The following is a 24,406-nucleotide window of genomic DNA, read 5'->3' as shown; positions in this document are numbered from 1 at the left end:
CCCTTCGCATCCCCTCAAAGTTAGGCTTTCTCCAATCAAAAATCTCAACTCTAGGTCCAGTTCTGTCCTTCTCCATAATTATATTGAAGCTAATGCTATTGTGATCAATGGACCTGAAGTGCTCCCCAACACATACATCTGTCAGCTGACCTATCGCATTCCCTAACAGGAGATCCAACACTGCCACATCTCTAGTCGGTACTTCTATGTATTGTTGCAAAAAACTATCCTGCACACATTTCACAAACTCTAAACCATCCAGCCCTTTTACAGAATGAGCTTCCCAGTCTACGTGTGGAAAATTAAAATCTTCCACAATCACCACCTTGTGTTTACTACAAATATCTGCTATCTCCTTACACATTTGCTCTTCCAACTCACGCGCCCCATTAGGTGGCCTATAATACACTCCTATCAGTGTTACTGCACCTTTCCCATTCTTCAATTCCACCCAAATCGCCTCCCTAGAAGAGCTCTCTAATCTATCCTTCCAAAGCACCGCCATAAGATTTTCTCGGACAAGCAAGTTGTTGTTGCTTTGGCTGCAGATGAGACAACCTGTTAGCAATGTTTTCTGGAACAACCGAGTTCATTAGCCTAACTGGGACCATGTTTGGCTTGTAAAAAGTCTCAGACAAGTCAATTGTTTCATTCTCAGGGTTGCCAGTTTCATTTGTTTTGACAACAACACACACAGATGGTACCTACTTGTTCAAAAAAGGTTTTATCATATTTATGTGTACCACCTGTGTTAGTTCACCGTCAGTTGGGTGTTTTAATAACATAATTCACATCATTAATTTGGGAGACTATTTCAAATGGTCTATTGAATTTCGCCTGAAGTGGATTCGTCAACATAAGGCAAGTACCTTATCTCCCACCTGGTATTTTCTTTCGCGAGCCCTGTTATCAAACCAACACTTCATTTTGTTTTGAGAAATCTTTAAGTTTTGTCTCACTGGATTACAGGTTTGGTGTAGTTTATTTCTGAACTTCAAAATATAGTCTAACGAGTTAACATCAATCCATGTTTCTTTTAACAAGGTCAAAGGTCACTCTGCGACCAAATACAAGTTCAAATGGAGTAAAGCCCAGTGATTCCTGTACTGACTCTCTTTCTGTGGACAAAAGCAAATGTATTCTTTCATCCCAGTCTTTTCCATTTTCAACACAATATGTCTTAATCATTGTTTTGAGGGTAGAATGAAATCTTTCTAAAGCCCCTTGTGATTCTGTATGGTATGCAGGTGATGCAATTTGTTTTGCTCCCAGTTCTACCTGCTGGAATAATCCAAATGTAAAATTACATCCTTGATCAGACTGGATTTCTTTAGGCAAATCGAATAATGTGGAAATCTTGGTGAGAGCCTTCGCCACAGTTTTAGCTTTAATATGTATGAGAGGTATTGCCTCTGGGAATCTGGATGTGGTACACAAAATAGTTAGCAGATACTGATGGCCAGCTTTGGTCTTTGGCAATGGGCCAACACAATCCACTATAACTTTGGAAAAAGGGTTCACTGAATGCAGGTTCAGGCCACTGGGGTGAGCTCATTAGGTTTACCCACAACTTGACAAGTACCTTTTGGAAACTCTTATTCAGGGTAAACATAACTTTATGAGTTAAAGCAAACTGATCTGCTAATCCAGCAGATTCCTCCATAGTGGCAGCATCATTTCCATCTAAATACATCTTTCTGTCATCAGGGACACACCTTCTGAATTCTTCAATTAAAACCAACTCTTTCAAGCTGTTAAAATCATCATTTACATGTTCAGATGTGCACCAGCGGTCAAAACACACAAATTTCTCGTAAGCAAATTCTGTATGTCTGGTTCACAGTTTTCTTCAAATTTCTAAACTTTTGCCTGTCTGCTTCTGGGACCAACTCATAAGCTTTGAGCACAGCCTGTTTCACTATGTCATAATATGTGGTGCGTGACCATGTGGTTAAGGTGTTGAACTAGCAATCTGAAAGTCATGAGTTTGAGCCTCAGCCAAGGCAGCTTGTGTGTCCTTGAGCAAAGCACTGAACCACACACAGCTCCTGCACATTTATAGCCCAGTGGCGATGATTGGGGAAGCATAAATAAATAAATAATAAGCTGCTTCAGCGCTGTCAAAGCAGAATAGGCTTGCTCAGCCTTCCCCTTAATTACACTTAGTAAGAGTATTTTCTTACTGCTTTTCTGTCTCTCCAGCCTGAAATTGCCTCTGCCTCCATCTTTAATTTTTCTCACTTGTACTGGAGCTCAAGCTCACTAGGTTTACGTTCAGGAAACACCTCCAACTCCTCCACTTTAAACACCCCCTCAGATACATAATGTTCAGCTATTATCCTCTGCATCTGTGCCCTCCTCATTGTCAATTTCACCTTAGCAAATATTAACACTTTAGCAATACTCAATAACTCAATCCTTCTGGTGTCTTCTAATGCCTGAGAGGTTCACACTTCCAGATATCTATCAACATCCATTGCTGCAGATTTTCCACACACAAATAAATCAAAAGGGATTTATCCAATGAAATCGATATTAAATCAATCCTTAAATTTGTTCATATCCCAGACGCAGGCCCCATTTTGTTACAAACCATAACGCTTTAAAAAAGAACCAGCAGCAACAGACTACTCCCAGTGGCCATACATTTTATTTCCACATCCCATTCCCATTCTGATATGTCTATCCATGGCCTCCTCTACTGTCAAAATTAATCCAAACACAGGTTGGAGGAACAACACCTTATATACCGGCTGGGTAGCCTCCAACCTGATGGGATGAACATTGACTTCTCTAACTTCCGTTAATGCCCCTCTTCCACTTCTTACCCCATCACTGACATATTTAATTGTTTGCCTGTTTTCCATGTCTCTCTGGTGCTTCCCCCGCACCTTACTTTCTCCTGAGGCCTCCTGTCCAATGATTCTTTCCCATCTCCAGCTCTGTATCACTTTCGCCAATCACCTTTCCAGTTCTTAGCTTCATCCCACCAACTCCTGTCTCCTATCATTTCGCATTTCACCCTCCCCCCACTACTTTCAAATCTCTTTGTATCTTTCCTTTCAGTTAATCCTGACGAAGGGTCTCAGCCTGAAACATCGACATTTCTTCTCCTTATAGATACTGCCTCGCTTGCTGGGTTCCACCAGCATTTTGTGTGTGTTGTTTGAATTTCCAGCATCTACAGATTTCCTCATGAGTGTTATGTGTATAAATCTGTAGAAATAAAACTCCCAAACTATTGAGCTCGGGGGAAACAAGGCTTGGAGTCTTGAGATGGTAAAGTATGAAAGTTCAGTTCAACTACAGAATAAGTGATGAGAGAGAGATATTTGTAATCCAGGGTAAATGTTGAGAGAAGGCCATTATGTCATATTCCACAGGTTCCATGGTGGTAAAACGAGACCAACAGTCGCTGTAGATTTTATCTGTCATCCTTCCAAATCCACATACTAATTATCACCCGAAGTGACTTGTCATAAGGGGTATCATCTTCAAGTGAACTACCACACCACAGCCAGGCAAGGGTTAACACATAAGTGGTCTCCACAGGATACCCCAAATCAGATCCTCTGCTATGGATCAAATGAGGTGACAACCACACATTCGATGTATGGTGAATCGATAATTTGTCCACCCTTGTGGGCGAAGGAAGGTTCCAAACAGTGACCCTTGGCCACTAGTTCCCTGGTTTCAATTCTTCCATTTTTCCTCCTTTGTCTCTATCTGTCTCTGAGTGTCTGTGTCCTCGGTTAAAACTAAACAAGCTGCACGCGATGTAAACAAGCTGCAAGTCAGACACATTTGCCTTCTTAATCTCTCTCTCTCTCTCTCTCTCCACAGCAAACAAAACCTAGAGATTCATAACAATGGCCACTCCTCATTGTGAACTGATGGTGTGCCAGTAGGTGGGATGACTGAGTGAATCCTTTCCCACATTCTCAGCAGGTGAATGGCCTTTCTCTAGTGTGAACTCGTTGATGTCTCTGTAGGGTGAATGTCTGAGTGAATCCCTTCCCTCAGACTGAGCAGGTGAACGGCTTCTCCCCAGTGTGAACTTGCTGATGTACCAGCAGGGTAGATGACTGAGTGAATCCCTTTCCACAAATTGAGCAGGTGAATGGCTTTGCCTCGGAGTGAACTCGCTGGTGACTCCGTAGGTGGGATGACTGAGTGAATCCCTTCCCACATTCGGAGCAGCTGAACGGCCTCTCCCCAGTGTGAACTCGCTGATGAATCAGAAGGGTGGAAGAGTCAGAGAATCCCTTCCCACAGACTGAGCAGGTGAACGGCTTCTCCCCAGTGTGAACTCGCTGGTGTTTCAGTAGGGTAGCTAACTGAGTGAATCCCTTCTCACAGACTGAACAGGTGAACGGCTTCTCCCCAGTGTGAACTCGCTGATGTACCAGTAGGGCAGATGACTGTGTAAATCCTTTCCCACACTCTGAGCAGGTGAACGGCTTCTCCCCAGTGTGAACTCGCTGGTGTACCAGTAGGTTAGATGACTGATTAAATCTCTTCCCACATTCTGAACAGGTGAACGGCTTCTCCCCAGTGTGAACTCGCTGGTGACTCTGTAGGGTAGTTAACTGAGTGAATCCCTTCTCACAGACTCAGCAGGTGAACAGCTTCTCCCCAGTGTGAACTCGCTGGTGTCTCTGTAGGGTAGCTAACTGAGTGAATCCCTTCTCACAGACTGAGCAGGTGAACGGCTTCTCCCCAGTGTGAACTCGCTGATGACTCTGTAGGTGGGATGACTGAGTAAATCTCTTCCCACATTCTGAACAGGTGAATGGCTTCTCCGCCGGGCGAACTCGCTGGTGTCTCTGTAGGGTAGCTAAATGAGTGAATCCCTTCTCACAGACTGAGCAGGTGAACGGCTTCTCTCCAGTGTGAACTCGCTGATGTACCAGTAGGGTAGATGACTGTGTAAATCCTTTCCCACACTCTGAGCAGGTGAACGGCTTCTCCCCAGTGTGAACTCGCTGGTGAGCCATCAGGTCAGATGTCTGAGTGAATCCTTTTCCCAGAAATTCAGCAGTTGACCAGCCTCTGCCCGGTGTGGTGTGAACTGATTGGTGTGTCCACAGGTGGGAAGACCGACTGAATCCCTTCTCACACACAGAACAGGTGAATGGCCTTGTCCAGTGTGAACTTGCTGATGTACCTTCAGTTGCGATGACCGGGTGAATCCATTCCCACTGTCTGAGCAGGTGAAAGGCCTTTCTCCTGTGTAAATTACAGGCGTGCCAGTTGGTCAAATGACCGAGAGGATCCCTCCCCACAGTCTGAGCAGGAAGGGTGGTCAATTGGATCCCTTGCTCCACTTCTTAAATATCTAGGCAGAGACAACAAAACTGTTGTGCCGTGTTTGAGCTTCCTGAAGACGAATTCCTTCTCATTTTTAACCTGTAAAAAGATTTACAAACTCCATCAATGGGTGTAGGACAACATTTCTGATGAGATTACTTGAGTTGCCAAGGCTTGATCTGGTATCACACTGTTACAGTGAGGTTCTACCCAAGCTGGACAGAGAAATCATCTCCTGACTGGGCAGAGTGCTGGTATCTGGAATGACCATCAATTCTCTGATGCTCTTCCTGTCTCTATAAGAATGGGGCATTTCTGCCGTCTCCAATCTGTGCCCTGGCTCAGTTTGACTATCTCCGTTGGTATTATTCCCTGTTCCCACTGAGCTGCATGGGTTCCTGGCCCCTCAGTAACTGAAACACTCGCACGCAAATAGTTTTTCTTGAGTTGCAGCTGGGATCTTCTTTTATGTATTATTAACTTAAAGTGTCACAGTTTTAACGCCACATAAAAATTCCCGCTGAAATGACTGGTTGGTTCACACAGCTGTCAAAAGGGGTTAGAGTGAATTTTTGTATTATTTCAGGTTCTTGTCACAATCATAGAAAATTTCAACATGGAAACAGGCCCTTTGGGCCATCTAGTTTGTGCTGAACTATTTAAACAGCCCACTCCCACACCTCTACCATCCAGGTACCAACACAAACCTCTTAAATGTTGAAGTCGAGCTCGTATGCACCACTTGTGCTGGCTGCTCATTCCACACCAGGATAACCGTCTATGTGAAGAAGTTTCCCCTCATGTTCCCCTTAACATTTCACCTTTCACCCTGAACCCATGGCCTCTGGTTGTTGTCCACCCAATCTTCATGGAACAAGCCAGCTTGCATTAACACTATCTGTGCCTCTCTATCACAATCAAATCTCCCCTCAATCATCTGCATTCCAAGGAATAAAGTCCGGATTTGTTCAATATTTTCTTTAACCCAAATCCTCCAGACATGGCAACATCCTTGTGAATTTTCTCTGAAATCTCTGAACTTCTTTTACAACTTTCCTGTAGGTAGGTGACCAAAACTGTACACAATACTCCAAATTAGGCCTCACCAATGTCTTCTAGAAGTCAACCGAACATCCATCTATTGTTATCAGTACTTTGGTTCATGAAGGGCAATGGGCTGAAATCATTCTTTCCATCCCTATCTACCTGTGATACCACTTTCAGTGAATTAAGGACTTGTATTCCCAGGTTCCTTTCTTCTACAACACTCCTCCGTGCCCGACCATTCACTCTGAAAGATCTCCCTTGGTAGTGCAACAACTCACACTGGACTGCATGAAATTCCATTTTCCATTTCTAAAACCATTTTCCCACCTGGTCCAGATCGCACTGCAAGCCATGATAGTCTTCTTGCACTCCGCTGAACCCCCAGTCTTGTTGTCATCCACAAATTTGCTGATTCAGTTAACCACACTATCATCCAGATTACTGATATAGATGACAAACAACAACAGTTCCAGCACTGATCCCTGTGGTAACCACTAGCCACAGGCCTCCAGTCAGAGAAGCAACCATCTGCTACCACACTCTGGCTTATCCCAAAGACAGTGTCTCATCCAATTTACTGTCTCATCGAGAATGCTGAGTGACTGAACCTTCTTGACCAACCTCCCATATGAGACATTGTCAAGTGCCTTGCTGAAGTCCATGTAGACAACATCCACTGCCTTGCCTTCATCCACTTCCCTGATAACGTCCTCGAGAGACTCTATAAGATTGGCGAGAGCCATGCTGTCTATCCTTTATCAGTCCACACCTATCCAAATACTTACAGTATATACCTGGTTCCTGCACACACATTCCAATAACTTTCCCAGTTCTGATGTCAAGCCCACCAACGTATAATTTCCTAGTTTATTTTTACAGCCTTTCTTGAACATCAGAACAACATTGTCTGTCCTCTAATCCTCCAGTACCTCACCTGTCACTGAGGATGATTTAAATATCTGTGCTAAGGCCCCGATAATTTCTGCACTTGTCTTCCGCAGGGTCCTAGTGAACAACTTGTCAGGCCCTGGGGATTGATTCACACTAATTTGCCTCAAACCCCTCCACCTCTGTAATCTGTACAGGGTCCATGAAGTTGATGCGGCTTTGCCTCACTTCTATAGACTCTGTGTTCATCTCTTGAGTAAATATGGATGCAAAAAAAATCTCCCCAAGTCTATGTTATCCCTTCATATGGATTACCATTCTGATCTTCCAGAGAATTAATTTTTTCCCTTGTAATATTTTTGCTCTTAACATGTCGGCAGAATCCCTGAGGATTCTCCTTCACTTTGTCTGCAGGGGCAACCTCATGCCTTCTTTTATTTCTTTCGTAAGTGTTCACTTGAATTTCCTGTATTTCATAAGTACCCCATTTGTTCCTATCTGCCTGTACCTGGTATGCACCTCCTTTTTATTGATCTGGGAGAGGAAAGCCAAAGGGGTGATAGATCTGCATGGTGGGAGGTGGGGGTAAGGAGGGTTAAACTAAAGTTGCAGGGGGAATGGGAGCCTGAATAACAGAACAGAGAGTGGAGAATTTGTGGAGACAGATGTTGTTCAGGCCTCAGACAAAGTCAGGAATGAAAAAGTTGAGCGTGGTGCAGTGAATATGCTGAGCCCTGTATATTTCAATACAAGGAGCAGCGTAGGAAAGGCGGATGTGTTCAGGGCATGGATCAATACCTGGAATCAACACTAGGATCTGGCAACTGTGGACTGGGACAGGCTGCTTTATGGCAAAGGTGTGCTTGGTAAATGGGAGGCCTTCAAAGCAAAATTTTGAAATTAGTAAGCGGGTATGTCAGAATAAAAGGTAAAGATAGAAACTGTAGGGAAACTTGAACTGCAAGAGATATTCAGACCCTGGTAAAGCACAAAATGGAATTACATAACAGGGATAGGCAGTCAGTTCCTTATGGAGTATAAGAAATGCAACAGAACACATAAGAAATCAATCAGGATGGCTAAAAGATGGCATGAGGTTGCTGTCACAGAAGAGATGAAGGATAATCCTCAGGGATTCTAGTGATAGATTAAGAGCAAAAGGTTTGCAAGGCACAAAGTTGGTCCTTTGGAAGTCCAGAATGGCAATCCACGTGTGGAACCAAAGCAGATGGGGGAGATCTTAAATATTTTTCAAACTCTATTTACCCAGGAGATGGACAAAGGGTCTATGGGAGTGTGGAAAAGCGGCATTAACCATTTCAACCCTGGGGGAAAAAACACTTCTCTGGCCACTCACACGCTCAATACCCCTCATCATTTTATACACCAAAAAATGTCTCTAAATATAAACAAGGAAATTATACATTGCACAATCTACTTTCCATGATTCAGTACATTTACACAGACAGGTGTGTAAAAAGGGCCCAACGAATATCAGCGACAAAAAGGCCCAACCACAAACTGTTCCTGCTGCTACCATCCAGGAAACGGTATCACAGCAAAAGGAGCAACAGGCCCCGGGACATCATCTTCCACCAGGCCATCAGACTGATTAATTCATGCTGATACAATTGCATTTCGATGTTGTATTGACTGTCCTATGTACAAACTATCTATTATAAATTACTATAAATTAAACATTGCCCATTTAGATGATGTAAGGTAAATATTCCTACTCATGTTTATGAAATATGTATTTAATAAAGTCAATTCAATTCACCCTCTCCACTATCTGTTCTGTCATTCTTCAACTTATTTTAACCACATCACCCCCTCCCCTGCTCACTACCACTAGCAAGTCTTACCACTAGGATATTTGTCCCCTCTTGTTCTGTTCCTCTAACTAACGAAACCCCTATCAGTCTTTTGACTTTCATCTGCCAGGTAATTACCCCCACAGCTTCTGAAGTGGTCCACCTGTTGTTGTGTGAAATGGCCACAAGAGTACTCTGCGATGCCTATTTAACCTCATTCCCCTTCCTGACTCTCACCCAGTTTCCTGTGTCCTGCACCTTGGGAGTAACTCACCTCTCTTCATGTCATATCTATCACCCCCTCCAACTGCTGGATGATATGGAATTCACCCATTTCAAGCAGCTCATTGAAGTGCAGGGTTACAAGTTGCAGCTGGATGCACATCTTGTAGGGGAGGGCATCAGGGACACTGCAGGTCTCCCCTCCTTCCCTCGAATACCCCTCTAATTTGTAATAACTAGTGTGCAGATAAATCTTGGGACTGTGTATTTTTTACCCAGTGACAGCTAGCAAATCACTGTCAATAGGAACTTTGATCTCCTCTGGGTTTGATCGAGTTCATCTGCACTCTCACACAACCTATGTAGCAGGCCTGGAACAGGAAATGCAGGAGTTTCTCACCAAAGCTTTTGTATAGTGTCCATATGTGGTTTGCTTGCTAAATTACGCTTTAAGAAGTCAGATTTCCAAATATCACTCCACTTCTTCCCACTTGCAAATTCTCCAGCAACTTTTGCATCACCAAAATGCAAACAGGCATCACTAGTTTCTGTGTTCTACATAAATATTCCCCCTGAACCCTCCCCCAATGACTGACGGTGGTGAACTCAGTGAATGAAATCCCAATGAATATGAAGGGATGGGCAGTAGTCTGTCTCCCTGGAGTCTGGCACATTTGTGATGTGAAAGCTACTTGTTGCCCAGGGCAAAGGTGTTTGATATCATTGCGAACCCAGAGAGAATGGGACAAAACATGTTCTCACCGGTAGAAAAGTCCAGAGCAAGAGGAGGTAAAGGAAGCAACACACACAAAATACTGGAGGTGCTCAGCAGGCCAGGCAGCATCTATGGAAAAGAGTACGAATGGTGAGTTCCACCGGCATTTTGTGTGTATTGTTTGGATTTCCAGCATCTGCAGATTTTCTCTTGTTAGTAATTGGAGGTAGAACAAAGGCGATTTTCTCAACTTGTGATGTAAAAGATTTTGTTCCCTTTCTCCGAGTTCCTAATCCTTGCATTTAGATAGCTGGAGCACAGATCTGTCTGTGAGATCCATCGGTTCCCATTCCCTCATCAGCCGGAAGCTCCCCGGGACCCGTGTACGGGTCGTGGGGCTGAGAGAGAGGGAAGAGGGCAGGACTGTCCCGGGATTGCTGCCCACGGTGTCCGAAATTCAGAGGAATTATCCCGAAATCGGTATTTAAGATAAAAACACGGTTAATCGCTCTTACCTGCAACCGACATTTTCAAATCCTTCTGTGCACTGCGCGCATGCGTGAAACTCAGGGACGGCCTCAGCCTGACGCCTGCGCATTTCATCGGCGCTTCAGCGCCGGCGAAATTCTGAACGCATGGCCCTATGGGTAATCACGGTGCCATTAAACATTTCTGCAAGCACCGGTTCAATGTCCATACCTCATTTTTTTTTATCTTGGGTATAGAAAAAATCTGCAGCTGTTTTAACGCAGAAAGCGGCTCCCATAAGCAATATACTCAATATCAACGTGTATCTAATGCCAAAGTAAAATGCAGATATAAAACATAGGAGATTCTGCAGTTGCTGGAAATACTGAGAAAACATTTTCTATGTATTCCTCTCCAAAATTTCTGCCTTATCTGTTGATTTCCACCTGTGTTTTGCAGAAATTAACCACCTTTTTTTCGATCAACCAGTTTCCAAATGCTTCTAATCTTTCACTTTTAACCACATCGTGCTGGTCTTATTCGTCCTCCTCCTCTGGACCCCATCTCTCTCTGGAGCCCCTGACTCAGGCTGGCAAATCTTCGGTTTCTGACTCTGCACCATCGAAGATTCACTCGTTAGTCTGCTGTCAGACTTTAGAGGTGCATTGTGTTACGAGACCGCAGGTTCGCTTACTGTGAGTGTCGCTTTAAGTGGCTGAGTGAGGCGGAGCTGTGACGTCAGACACAAGCTGCGGCAGCCTGAGGGAGCGGGAGCGGGAGAGGGAGAGGGAGCGGGAGAGGGAGAGGGAGACAATCTGTTGGAACTTCAGCGTGTGACTGCTATAGGCTACAACTCTTCCATGCCCAAAAGGTTCGGTTGAGCTGATCATCGGCACGTAGTGCACAACGGATGTGTGACTGTCACTTCGTATCATCCATATGTGTGGATTTGCTGGAGTATCCTGTGGTATCACTTTTGTTGTCCCTTACCTGGAATCGGGGTGTTCTGTGGTAATCACTTGAAGACGATATTCCTGTGACTGTCACCTGGTGATATTTCTAAGTGGATTTCGGAGCTAATCGACGGATAAGATCTTTGGCGACTGTTATTTCGTTTACCCAGAGTGGAATGTGTGTGGAATTCTTCGTAATTGCCTTCTCTCTACATTCCCTTTCTTAGTAACTACGTTATACAGCAATATAAATGCAGATATATCAAACAGGTTAGCAATAATTGTGTGTGTGTGTGTGTGTGTGTGTAAATAGGAAAGCCAAGCTTCTTCACGCCTCTGGGTGAATGGATACCGTCTTCCGGTGATGAGTGAAGTTCGGTTCAGTTCGTGGGATTGAGTCGAGTAGTGATGGAGAGAGAGGGGGGAGAGTTTTGAGTCTTCAGGTAAGCTGACGCCGTCGTCCTCCGAAATCCTTTGGAAGTTACCGACTGTGACACTACAAACGGGACCGTTCTTCTGTGGTGGAGTTATTAACCCAGGCGAGGGATGGACACACGAATAACTCCCCACCGGTCACAGCCTTTTCACACTGCGAGAGCCACTGATCGATGCTCCGGATCGATCGTCCAAAGCCCAACTTTTTCTGTGGACACAACAAAGCTCATTCAGTGTCCAAAACCATGTGTCTGGAGGTCTATCAGCGGACCTCCTACTTATCTCACCGTGCTGAGCCCCAGCTGTCCATCAAACAGTTCCTCCCTTCTCTCTCTGTAAGAACACAGAAGCTGACAATGTCCTTGTCAAAGTGTCAACAAGCTTACAGAGAAACCATTACACCATCTCCGAGCAGTCTTTCTCTCTCTCTCTCTCCCCTCCCCCCTCTCCCTCTCCCTCTCTCCAACAAGGTGTTCGGTGTTGAACAACATCTCCCTCTCTCTTTTCAAAAACACAGTTCGTAGGGGTAATTCAGGACCCCGTCACAATACTAATAAAGATAGTGATTTTAACATCGAAACCAGACTCCGTTAGTGACCTATTGCTGCTGGTACGTAACAATTGTGCTGTCTGAGGCACAGTCCTTTAAAATTGGTGAAAATTACCTAAAACATTGAAAAGAGCAGGGAAGAAGGAGTTTAACCATCTTCGTCCAGAGCCCTGAACAACGTCACAACCACAGTGAGCTCATCGCCTTGTTCAGCCGGAGAAAATCATGCAGGAAATTCATGCAGGTGTATGAGATGATGAGAGGCATTGGTCGTGTGGATAGCCAGAGGCTTTTTCCCAGGGCAGAAACGGCTAACATGAGGGGGAATTGGTTTACGCTGCATGAGAGTAGGTACAGAGGAGATGACAGAGCTAAGTTTTTTAAGCAAAGAGTGGTGTGTGTGTGGAATGCACTGCCAGCGACGGTGGTAGAGGCGGATAAAAAAGGGTCTGTTAAGAGACTCTTGGATAGGTACATGGAGCTTAGGAAAATAGATGGCTATGCGGTAGGGTAATTTTAAGCAATTTCTAGAGTAAGTTACATGGTCGGTACAACATTGTGGGACAAAGTATCGATAATATGTTGTAGATTTCTGTGATTCTAGACAGTCAAGGGAAATCTCCTATCCCACGGAGTGGTGACTAGTTGCAACCTGTCATCTCAGGGAGAGTGAGAGGGGAGCGGCAGGGGTAGATTTTCATATACTGATATGGAACAGAAACATGGGCAGGGACCAGCTGGGCTGAGTGGACCTCTCAAGCGAGACACGGGATTTGATACAGGACTGATTTATCATTCACAGATCCACAATATTAAACGCCAGTCTAGTTTAAGGCTACCATCAGCAGAACAGACTCCTCCAATGCTCAGTGACCAGGGTTCAGTCCTGGGTGCGATGAGCAGCCGCAAGAACTGCAGAATCTGACAGTGACAGTCCCTCATGAACCTGCAGCTGCCTTCATTCACCGTGATGGTTAAACATTTAACACGGAGCTGATTTGAACTTCCTCCCTGATGTGAAGTTGCTGGTATTGCAGCAGCTGGGATGATTGAGTGAAACTCTTTGCTCACTCCGGAAACAAAAGTGGCCTCTATTTATTGTGAACTCACCGGAGCGTCACAAGGTGGATTAACTGAATGAGTCTCTTCACACACACGGAGCAGGTGAACGGCCGCTCCCAGTGCGAAGCTTTTAGTGTATCTGCGATGCCCGACTGAATCCCTTCCAAAATGAAAGCCGGTGAATGACGTCACAGTGCTCTGAACGTCATGGCGATGTATCCAATCACATCACGGACATGGACACGTGATCGGGCTTTCCTTGTCGCGAGTGGGGCGCTGACTTCTCCAGCATCTCCGCCTCCACATTCAAGGATCGGCGGCATTCAAGCGCTGGTGAACTGACAGATACAGCGGAACTATCGTGCTGTTGTGTTTGTGATTCCCACACACAAATCCTTTGCCTTTTCTACACTGTTAAAAGCTTACAAAGCACGTCGGTAGGTGAAGGACAACATTTCCACTCAGATTATTTAGTTTCCATGGTGTCTTCTGAGAAAAACACTGTCACAACTCAAAACAACTTGGGGGGACAAGACTTCATCTTCTAACTGGCCACAGTTCCGGCATCAGGAACAATATCAAACTCTCTGCCTCCCTCTCTGTATCAAAATGGATCATTCCTCCCCTTCATCAGTCTGTGACTTGGCTCAGTCTGTCTGTCTCCTTCGCATTCTGAGCATGCGCCACACACCCACTGAGATCACATTTTATTTACACGGCTGTGACCAGAGACTTTCTGATTATTATGTCCCTCCCGGCATTTGACGGTGGTAAACTCAGAGTCAGCAATGGTATTGAACATCGGGAGTAGGTGATTAGGCTTTTTCGTTGGAGATCGATAAACTGCCGGTAGTGTGTGTCTGGATGAGTGGGTCGTTTTCACATTGGAAGGAGGTAGCGTTTGGAGTTCCCCAGAGATCAGTCCCTGACCACAATTGTTCACAGTTTAATGTCCTGGCGGAGGCAGCGAGATGTGAGATGTCCCAGTCTGCTGGTGAGGCAGAAAGAGTGGAGTTGGGGGAGGGGAAGCTATTCACATGCAATTTCGTAGCTTTGCAATCTGTAAATAGTGCACTGTGGGGCTGCAGTGGCGGGTTCCAATCTGCTAATTAGATTTGCTGACCACACTACATTGATCGGCCGAATCCCAAATAATAACGAGGCAGCCTACAGAGAAGAAGTCATCACCCCGACACAGTGGTGTCAAGAAAACAACCTCTCCCTCATTGTGACAAAAACAAAGGAGCTGGTTGTGGATTACAGGAGGAATGGAGACAGGGACCAAACTCAACATTTCCAAGTCTGTTATTGACACAAAATGCACATTTTAATACTGATCATGACACAATGTGTTTTAAATATTGTTAATGACGTAAAACATGTTTATAGATTGTTACTGACAGAGAATCGTATAATTCGTGTTCCGTGTGTTATCTGAATGTACTTGCCTGTGATGCTGCCACAAGTCAGTGTTTCTCTGTCCCTGTACCTTCCCGTACGTGTGCACTTGGCAATAAATTCAACAGGACCTGAGAAATCTCAGTGAGATTTGATTAGTGATGATCATCTTGGCAGCTCGGTAGGTCGAATGTATGAGACAGTACACTGTTAAATGCAAAACCCTGAACAGTGTTGATGATCAGAGGGATCTTAGACTCCAAGTGCATCGCTCCCTGAAAGAGACTGCACAGATTGATCGGGTGGTTAAGAAGGCAAATGGCATGGTTGTCTGTATTAGTTGAAGCATTGAATTCAGAAGTCGGGAAGTTGTGTTGCGCCTGTTCCGAGCCTGCGGTCGGACTGTGACTGTTTCTTTCAGAGCGCCGGCGTGAGGAGGCGGGGCTATGACGTCAGTCACAGGCTGACAGCGCTGACTGAGGACTGAACCATGAGAGAGAGAGAGAGCGATCTGCAGACAGGCAGTCGGCCAGTCTAAAGAGAGAGAGAGAGACTGGAAAAGCTGATCGCTTCAGTTAGTCGCAGCTGAGGCTTGGAACTCTCCTATGTCCACAAGAGTGGGTTGATCATCGGTACACGGAACCACAACGAATGTGTGTGGCTGTCACTTCATATATTCCATAGGAGTGGATTGTGGAATATCTTGTGTTAACCCTTGCCTGGGCATGTTGTGTGGCAACCTCTGGAAGACGGTATTCCTGTGACAGGTCACTTTCGCTGATAACTCGTATGTGGACGGATTCAACGGATAAGAACTTCGTCGACGGTTATTTTGAAGTAACGGCCTTTTCTCTACGTTTCACCCTGGATCACAAATATCTCTCTCCCATCATTTATTCCGTGGATTACTGAACTTTCCTACTTTACCATCTCAAGACTCAAGCTTTGTTCCCTCAGGCTCGATAGTCAGGGAGTTATATTTACACATCTATAACACTGCTAACTTTGCTTTATTTCGTTAAATTACTATGTTATAAGTAGATACTAATAAAGAGAATGGGTTTAACATCAAAACCAGACTGCACCGTGAACTCTATTGCTGGTGGTTCGTTTCTACAACGTCACAGTTCGTAACACAGTTTTATAAAACTAGTTAGACCACATCTGGAGTGTTTCATACAGTTCTGGCCGCCCCCATTCTCGGAAGGATGTCGGGGCTTTGGAGAGGGCGCAGAAGAGGTTTACCAGGACACCTTTGTAAATGGTTCTATTACCGGTATCTATAACTTGTTGATTGAGTCTAGACAAGACTTCTTTGATAAAATAAAAAGAGCTTGGGTGGATGACGTAAATTGTCAGATTTCTGATGATAGATGGAATAAAATTCTTAAACGGGTTAATAAATCATCTGTCTGTGCTCGTCATTCTCTTCTACAATTTAAAGTGGTTCATAGAGCTTACGATTCTGAACAGAAGCTCTCCAGTTTTTACCCGAATGTTTCTCCACTTTGTAATAAATGCAACTCTGCTGATGCCTCTTTAATTCATATCATTTGGTTTGGCCCTACAATTGAAAAGATTTGGCGGGAAGTATTCCATACCTTTTCACAACTTTTTTGGGTCCAATTTGACCCAAATCCCCTTACTGCCTTGTTTGGTATACCTATCATTTTAACTAAATTTTTTTTCGATCAAATTGACTCTCTTATTTCTTCCTTTATTTGGAACAATAAGAGACCAAGAATTAATAAGTATAATTTACAAAGATCTAAACAAGATGGTGGACTTGCACTTCCTAATTTAAGACTGTATTATTAGGCTGTGAATATTAGACAATTATGTTTTTGGTTATATTGGCTTGATAAGAAACAAAAATCATTATGGGTTGATTTGGAATTAAAAGCTGTTAAACAATTTCATTTAACTTCAATATTAGCAGCTCCATTACCTTTACAGCTCTCCAAAATTCCAAATTTAAATCTTTACCCGGTTATTAAACTATTCCTACGGATTTGGGTTCAGTTTCGTAATTTTTTAAATTTGAAACAATTTAGTTGTCTAGTTTTTTATATCGAAACTTTTCATTTAAACCTTCAACAACTGACCCCATTTTTCTCCTATGGAACAATAAAGGGATCCATTCTTTTAGAGATTTATTTTGTGATGGTCGATTGATGACCTTTGAAGGGCTAATTGACAAAATTTCTCTCGCTCATACACATTTTTTGGAATATGTTCAGTTTCGACATTTTTTACAACAATGCTTACCTAAGTTTCCATATTTACAAGAATCTGATTTGTTAGATACCATTTTGAAATTGAATCCCTTAGAGAAAGTTTCCATTGGCAGAATGTATAACTTATTTTTGTTACAAATGAGAACATATCACTAAAGATTAAACAAGATTGGGAGAGAGAACTTCATATGATCTTTGTTAATGAAGATTGGCTTCGAGTTTTGAAAAACGGAAATTGTTCTTCTATATTCCATTGTTTAATTCAATTTAAAATTGTTCACCGTTATTATTTAACAAAGGAGAGACTATCTAAAATATTTCCTAGTATAGACAAATGCTGTGATATATATAAAACTGAAGTAGCTACTTTGTCACATATGTTCTGGCATGTTCATCATTAAAATCGTTTTGGAAGTCTTTATTTCCAACAAGATCTAAAGCTCTGAAAATGAATTTACAACCTAATAGGTTGACTGTTCTATTTGGTTTAGTTCCACATCATATTCAGGGTATTTCATCTTCAGATCAACATGTAATTGCATTTGTTACACTATTGACAAGAAGAGCTATTTTATTAAGATACAAAGATACTTCTTCCCTTGCATTAATTGAATGGTTTTCTCAAGGAATCTTATGTCTTAGTTTGAAAAAAAATAGGAGAACTTTTGATCCTCGATTCGATTTTGAGAGAAGATATTCTTTGCCAAATATTATCATTTAATTTGTAATATGCTATATGGTTTCCTTCCAATTTTATTTTATTATAAATATGAAATGGCGGTTGATGATTCTATTTTTATATTTAGTTAATGTTTAAACGTATTGCTCCGGGGGGGGGGGGTTGATTCCTAATGGGTTTTTCCCTTTTTTGTTGTTAGTGGGTCCCCCCTAGTTGGATGGGGTTCTTTATTTCCTTCCTTTTCCTATATATATTTTCCATTTTTATATTTAACGATTAGTTTTTTCCTTCAACTTTATTAATTATATACATATTAATCTATTGAAGTCTTGTTTCATTCTGTAGCTGTAGAAGATTATGTACTAGTAAAAAAAATTCTAAAAATGAAAAATGAAAATGACAAGACAACAATGTAACAAAGCATTATAGCTGCAGAGAAAGTGCAGTGCAGATAGACATATGGTGCAGGGTCACGTCGAGTTACATTGTGAGGCCGAGTCCATTTTATCATTCATTTGGCTTATAACCACAGACAGGAAACCGTCCTTGAGCCTGGTGGTTCGCGCTTTAAGGCTTTTGTATCTCTTCCCCGATGTGGGAGCGGATTTGCAGCGAGGATGTCCAGGTTGTGAGGGTCTTTGAGTACGTGGCCAGCTTTTCCGAGGGAGGGGGAGTGTAGGGAGAGTCCATGGAGTGGAGGCTTGTTTCTCTGATGTTCACTGCTCTCCAAAGTTCTCTGCAGTTCCTTGCAGTCATGGGCAGAGCAGCAGCCATACCAAGGCGTGAAGTATCGACAAGAAGCTCAGAGACCTCGGCCTTCACCCTGCCTTGTGTAGCTGGATCCTGGATTTCCTGTCAGATAGCCGGCAGGTGGTAAGTGTGGGCTCTCTCACCTCTCTCTCTCTCTCTCTCTCTCTCTCTCTCTCTCTCTCTCTCTCTCTCTCTCTCTCTCTCTCTCTCTGTCTCTCTCTCTCACCCTCAGCACACATACCCCACAGGGTTGTCTTCTTCCTCCCTCCTTTACTCTGTGCAACCATGAGTTGTGTCGCAACCCACAGCTCCAATCTGCTAACTAAATTTGCTGACGACACTACACTGACTGGCCTAATCTCACATAATAACGAGGCAGCCGACAGAGAAGAAGTCATCACCCCGACACAGTGGTGTCAAGAAAACAATCATTGTGACAAAAACAAAGGAGCTGGTTGTGGATTACAGGAGGAATGGAGACAGGGACCAAATTCAACATTTCCATGTCTGTTACTGAGACAAAATGCACATTTTAATATTTGTCATGACACAATGTATTTTATACATCGCTAATGACTTAAAACATATTTACAGATTGTTACTGACAGAGAATCGTATAACTTATGTTCCGTGTGTTATCTGAATGTATTTGCCTGTGATGCTGCCATAAGTCAATGTTTCTCTGTACCTGTACCTTCCCGTATTGGTGCACTTGTCAATAAATTCAACAGGACCTGAGAAATCTCAGTGAGATTTGATTAGTGATGATCATCTTGGCAACTCGGTAGGTCGAATGTATGCGACAGTACACTGTTAAATGCAAAACCCTGAACAGTGTCGATGATCAGAGGGATCTCAGACCCCAAGGAGGCGGGACTATGACGTCAGTCACAGGCTGACAGCGCTGACTGTGGACTGAACCATAAGAGAGAGAGAGAGAGAGCGATCTGCAGACAGGCAGTCGGCCAGTCTAAAGAGGGAGAGAGAGAGAGAGACTGGAAAAGCTGATCGCTTCAGTTAGTCGCAGCTGAGGATTGGAACTCTCCTATGCCCACAAGAGTGGGTTGATCATCGGTACACGGAACCACAACGAACGTCTGTGGCTGTCACTTCGTATAATCCATAGGAGTGGATTGTGGAATATCTTGTGTTAACCCTTGCCTGGGCATGTTGTGTGGCAACCCCTGGAAAACGGTATTCCTGTGACAGGTCACTTTCGCTGATAACTCGTATGTGGACGGATTCAACGGATAAGAACTTCGACGGCGATTATTTTGAAGTAATGCCCTTTTCTCTACGTTTCACCCTGGATCACAAATATCTCTCTCCCATCATTTATTCCGTGGATTACTGAACATTCCTACTTTACCATCTCAGGAATCTAAGCTTTGTCCCCTCAGGCTCGATAGTCTGGGAATTATATTTACACATATATACACTTAACACTGTCAACTTTCCTTTATTTCATTAAGTTACTATACACTAATAAAGAGAATGGTTTTAACATCAAAACCAGACTCCGCTGTGAACTCTATTGCTGCTGGTTCGTTTCTAAAACGTTGCAGCTCATAACACAGTTTTATAAAACTAGTTAGACCACATCTGGAGTGTTTCATACAGTTCTGGTCTCCCCCATTCTCGGAAGGATGTCGTGGCTTTGGACTGGGCGCAGAAGAGGTTTACCAGGACACTGCCTGGATTAGAGGGCATGAGCTATAACGAGAGGCTGGACAAACGTGTTGTTTTCTCCAGAGCGGCGCAGGCTGGGGTGAGACTGGATTGACGTTTATAAGATTACGAGAGGAATAGACAGAGTGGACAGACGATATATTTTCCTGGGGGTTGAAATGTCTAATACATTTAAGGTGAGAGGAGATGTGAGCGGCAAGTTTGCTTCTTTCCACAGACTAATGAGTAGTTGGAGTCTCTGCCTGGCGGGGGGGGGGGGGGGGGGGGGCGGGGGGGGGGGTCAGCAATCCCGACACGTGATCCCGTTTGCCCCTCCCATTTAACCGCAGATGGGCAGCATCTGCGCGTCTGTTTCCGAGGCCCCGCCTCTCGATGATGTAACAATCTCTTCGCGCATGTTCACAGTCTCCGGCTGGACGGTGTTATCCTCTCCGCTCAGAGTTGAAGTAGGTCGGCTGTGTGATCGGGAAAGACTTTCGTCTCTTCCGTCGGGATCACTGTCTGCGGGCTGAAGATATCACTTTCCCATCGGTGAGTATTGAGACCGATCCCGAGCGGGGAGATCCGATGTTGGCCATGAGCCCCGAACTGAGGGCCAGGAATTCATTTGTTTCCCAACTATCTGGGCTCGTCAGAAATGTGTCAACTCCACTAAATCTGCATTGAACGATCCAAACCAGGAGCCCTGGCTGTCTGTTTCTGCAGAATTTAAATGGAAGTCCCGCCGACAGGTCACGTGAGACTGTGTGCCGCAGATTCGCCCCGCCCTCCGCTTTGTGATGCAAGGTCACGTGGTGTGATTTTGCCCACCGAGTCCCATTAACTTCCCGAATTCGCCCCGCTTCCAGAGGCTCCTCGCGTTTGTCCTGGAGCTTTATGGCTGTTGTGTCTTCTCCCGGACTGTGCTGGGTGAGAAAGGAGAACGTCCCAGGTTGTGGGGATCTTTGATTTCACTGCCTGCTTTACCGAGGACTGATCTGGATCCAAAGGACTGTGCAGATCCTCGCAGTTACCATGCAAAGCGTGAAGTGTCCGGATGGGAAATTCTCTATAGTGTGTTGATAAAAATTTGGTGAGGATCAAAGTATATATAACAAAGTGCTTGTTGTTTCTTCTATCTTTGTCATTTTTGTATAATTAATTCAGTAGCTGCGGTGTGTTCTGACGTCTCTGGACCGGCTTTTCCGTGTTTACAACAGTAGAAATAGACCCGTGAGTCTGGTGTTCAAACTGTGTGAGGGGATCCCTCACTGTCACCAGTTTGTCACTCGGTGGAAATCAGGCAGAATCTCAAGTTGCACTAAAAACTAAATGTTTGAAGTCATTCTGACGAAACGTCATTAACCTGAATTGTAAAGTTTGTTTCCCTCCCCGCAGCTGTTCCTTGCCTGCTGAGTGTTTCTGGTAATTCCACTTTCTTTTTATTACATTTAACCTGGAAATGGAATTGACTCGGTCTGTGATAGTAGAACAGTAAAGAAAGCACAAATTTTCCCTATCAATTATCCTGGTACCAGTTTGTCTGTTATTGCTGGAAATGTGTTCAGTACAGTTGTTGCTAATGAGGTTCACATGAATAATCTCAGGAATGATCGGCTTTATGTATGAGGAGCATTTGATGGTTCTGGACCTGTGCTGGATGGAGTTCAGAGGGACGGTGGGGTTTGTGGAGGCGAGCTTTGGTTAAGTAAATCTACCGAATGCTGAACAGCCTGGATACAGTGGACATGGAGAGGATGTTTCCATTAGACGGAGAGTCTGTGATCTGACAGCACAGTCTCAGAATAAAGATGCTTCTCGTTAAAATTCAGTTGCAAATTTTTTTTTGCCATTAGGTGTCCGAAGTGTGGAATTTGTTTCCACAGAGGTTGGTTGAGGCTGCGATTTGGGTATATTTATGACAGAATTTAATATATTCATGATTGCTAAGTGGCTTCAGGGTTACAGGAGGAAGGCAGGAATATGGTGTTGGAATAAAAATCAGCCATGGTTAAATGGTGGGACAGACCAGATGGATCAAATCACCTAATTCTGTACCTTATGTCTTACCATGACTGAATGATGGCTCCTTTTTATCCCATATTCTTTTGTATCATGTGAGGGACAATAAAAGATTCTTCACTGAGATCATTATATCTGCCTTCAACGCTTAAATTTCAGTGAGTTTTGTTCTTAGTAACATTAAGCAGAAATGTTTGGTTCTGCTTTTTATTGTTAATGTGCTTCATTATCTTTCATGTTAACGTTAGACCTGCAGTGAGAGATTTATTGGAAGAAAACCCACGACTGAAGACGAGGGAACAGCAACATGTGAACCAGCCCGAGGATTGAGAGCACCGACTGGAGAGGACCCATCTGACTCGGAGATTCCAGTGATTCAGTCAGGAGAAAGTTGTGTGAGTCTCATTCATTCAAAAACACTGGTCCTTTAGACATTACATACCTGTACAAGAGAAGGTAGGAAACAGCTGGAGTGAGACTGAAGAACCAATTATGCCTCTGTCAGACCCAGTTGCAATCATTGCAGGTCTGGTACTGTTCTTCCAGCAGCCCAGCCGTTTGAAACCAATCCCATTCTGTGGAAGTCAAATCCGGAGAGAGTCACTCAGAGACTGTATTAGTACAAACTCTTTATTCTAAGTACCCGGGGCTTACTCAGTTAGCCACTCCAACAGGAATTCCCACCCAATCCACTAACTGACTAACAATTCCCCTTCACCACAGATGTATCCATCCAGATACTCCGCACACAAGACAGGCTGGAACCAAAGTTATTTACTACATGACAGGCTGGAGCCCCTAAAGACAAATTACAAAATAGTCATAATGGCTTACACACGCAGAACAGACTGACGCTGTCCTATCTCTGCGCATGAACACACAAGGAGATAAGCATCCTGAAACCCTAGCTAGCTACCCTGAAGAAGAAATATGGCTCAGCATGGCTTAGTACATCTATTGATCATCAGCAGTTTCTTTCAGAAAAACAGGCTGCTATTTTTTAATGAAGTGTTAAACCATACTTCATCATTCCCTCCTTTTTGATCATTACATGAGCAACAAAACAGTAATTTTTTTACAGAGAAAGCAACCAAGTACAGCTTTGACTTCTCAGTGAGAAAAACTGCATTCAACAGTAACTATAACAATGATATGTACAACTATTAGGACGTAATGCAATATCATGCCCCACATATTACAAACAGGCCTTTGAAGATCACCATTTCGACCCTTCCGTGAACCCGTGTAAATCCTGCCCTACTTTCTTGATGCTGTCAATCTCCTAGGCAGTGTGCTCGGAGAGAGATGTAGTGTTATTAGACACATCAGGGATAAAGGTGCAGCATTCTGTGTCAATAATAGCACAGGTTCCCCCTTTCTCAGCTGGGATAAAATCTAAAGCCGTACGATTCTGTAGGACTGTTTGCCGGATTGCAATCATTTCAGTGGGTATTTCTGTTACTTGGGCCTGTGTTTCTGTTAGGGCCCCTGCAGTATTGTGGCCAGCTCCTCAAGTGCTGTAGCCAAATTGACTGTCTCTTGTGAATTCCCGGCCACTCCATAGGAGAGAAAAACTATCATCAAAGATCGCTCAGTTTCAGTTATTCCTCTCCGCTGCTGGGCACCTGCAAGTACAGCCACGATGCATGTTTCCCAGTGTAGGAAATTCTGTTTGGTGGGGGCCTGAGATACACCTGTCAAAACACTGTGTCTGTCAGGGCCCCTAGTTCTACCCATTTGGCATAAGTGTGACAGAGACAGAAAAATCTTAACTGGATGCTGGGGTGAGCCCTCTCAAAGACATAAACACTAACACCACTATTACGCACCGGTAATGGTTTAAATGAACCAGCAGCTGTAGACAACACCTGGAGTCTAGTTTTGATGTTAAAAGTGCTGTCTTTATTAGTATCTACTTGTATAACAACTTAAGCAAAATAATCTAAAGTTAAAAGTGATATGAGTACACATATGTGTAAATATAACTCCCAAACCACTGAGCTCAGGGAATACCAAGCTTAAAGTCTTGAGATGGTGAAGCATAAAAGTTCAGTTAAGCCATGGAGTAAATGACGAGAGGGATATTTTTAATCCAAGGTGAATGTCGAGAGAAGGCAACTACATTGAATTCCTCAAATTCCACGGTGGTAAAACAGGATAACAGTCACTGTAGGTCTTGTCCATCGTT

The 24,406-nt window shown here is 43.8% G+C and overlaps 1 protein-coding gene and 1 pseudogene across 3 annotated transcripts in view; one reads left to right on the top strand and one right to left on the bottom strand.

Annotated features, from left to right (window-relative positions):
• The window catches only part of LOC132386585 (gastrula zinc finger protein XlCGF26.1-like), a 146,123-nt gene that overhangs the window by 101,545 nt on the left and 20,172 nt on the right, over window positions 1-24,406 (top strand). The window contains exons 1-2 of one of the 3 annotated variants that reach the window (XM_059958882.1): window positions 20,651-20,748; window positions 22,467-22,613. The exons of 1 other annotated variant lie outside the window; for it this stretch is intronic. The gene's annotated coding sequence lies outside the window, so the exon portion shown is untranslated. Of the gene's footprint in view, window positions 1-20,650; window positions 20,749-21,108; window positions 21,290-22,466; window positions 22,614-24,406 lie in introns of those variants that run through there. One more of the 3 variants, XM_059958880.1, reaches the window with a different exon arrangement.
• Window positions 469-10,556, bottom strand: LOC132386589 (zinc finger protein 235-like; annotated as a pseudogene).

This window comes from Hypanus sabinus, unplaced genomic scaffold (assembly GCF_030144855.1).
Source record: "Hypanus sabinus isolate sHypSab1 unplaced genomic scaffold, sHypSab1.hap1 scaffold_122, whole genome shotgun sequence".
NCBI lineage: Eukaryota > Metazoa > Chordata > Chondrichthyes > Myliobatiformes > Dasyatidae > Hypanus > Hypanus sabinus.
Note: the sequence above shows the minus strand (reverse complement) of the source record. Positions and strands in the feature narration are given on the sequence as shown.